The 1,200-nt window shown below is 47.3% G+C and overlaps 1 protein-coding gene across 1 annotated transcript in view; it reads left to right on the forward strand.

Annotated features, from left to right (window-relative positions):
• The window catches only part of PACSIN2 (protein kinase C and casein kinase substrate in neurons 2), a 126,770-nt gene that overhangs the window by 15,213 nt on the left and 110,357 nt on the right, over window positions 1-1,200 (forward strand). The gene's annotated exons all lie outside the window — the stretch shown is intronic.

Raw genomic sequence — 1,200 nt, forward strand, 5'->3', positions numbered from 1 at the left:
TTGAGCCACAGGCACCAAGCCAGCAACCTCAAACTCTTGAGCTCAAGTGATTCTCTTGCCTCAGCCTCCCAGGTAGCGAGGACTACAGGTGCCTGTCATAACGCCCAGCTAGTTTTAGAGATGAGGTCTTGCTCTGGCTCAGGCTGGTCTTGAACCTGTGAGCTCAGGTTGTCCACCCACCTTGGCCTCCCAGAGTGCTAGAATTAAAGAGAGACCCTGTCTCTTAAAAAATAGCTGGGCATTGTGGCAGGTGCCTGTAGTCCCAGCTACTTGGGTGGCTGAGGCCAGAGGATTATTTAAGCCCAAGAGTTTGAGGTTGCTTTGAGCTATGACACCATGGCACTGTACCCAGGGCAACAAAGTAAGACTCTGTCTCAAAAACAGAGCAAACCCTTAAATTTACAGTGGTCTTTTGTCATCTTGCTTTCCTAAATCATTGAATGTGAAAAATACTATCATTTGGGGGGGGGGGTCTAGGGATCTTCTTGATCTTTTAAAAAGGCCCTTTCCTGGGAGGGGAGTTCAGTCTAAGTTCAATGTTGCAGTTTTCCTGTGCTGTCTGTCCTGCCTGGCTGGCATCTGTTTGCATCCTGGGTTGCCGCGGGCTGGGGAGGTGGAGTCTCCAGTGTGCCTGGACTGAGTAGTAAACAAGAAGCTAAGTTGGAAGCCCAGAATCCAAACCAGGTTCAAACTAGGAGAATGTCTGGAATCCCTGTGGGCAGCACAGGGATTTCTTTATCCAGGGACCCTGAAGAAATTTTGCTGAGTCTCAATTATCTGGGATTAAGCTGTGTGTCACACCTGTCTCTCCTAGACTGCTTCATGGTGATGGATGATTTTTTGTTTGTATTCAACAACTTCCTGTACATGTGTCCCCCCCCTCCACCTGGGGTTGTAGTTTCCAAGTACATTCCCAAATCCACAGTGCAGACTATAGGTTGGGGACTGCCCTTGGCTAAGCTGTTGATGACGTCATCAGGGAGCTCCCCCTGAAAAACTTCTCTTTTCCAGGAAATCTCTATCTTTGTTAGATTTTGCTCTGTAATTTTACTGCCCTGCTCACCTAACCTTGCTTCTGAGGCACATGGTTGGAACTCAGCAGTGTTTCTTGACCTGTGCCTGGGCCTCATATTTCCTTCAGAATTTCATGAACATAGATTCTCTCCTCCTAAAAATGGACTCAGACTTTTTTTTTTTTTT

The sequence above is a fragment of the Otolemur garnettii genome, unplaced genomic scaffold, assembly GCF_000181295.1.
Source record: "Otolemur garnettii isolate 467f Iridium unplaced genomic scaffold, OtoGar3 scaffold00007, whole genome shotgun sequence".
Taxonomy (NCBI): Eukaryota; Metazoa; Chordata; class Mammalia; order Primates; family Galagidae; genus Otolemur; species Otolemur garnettii.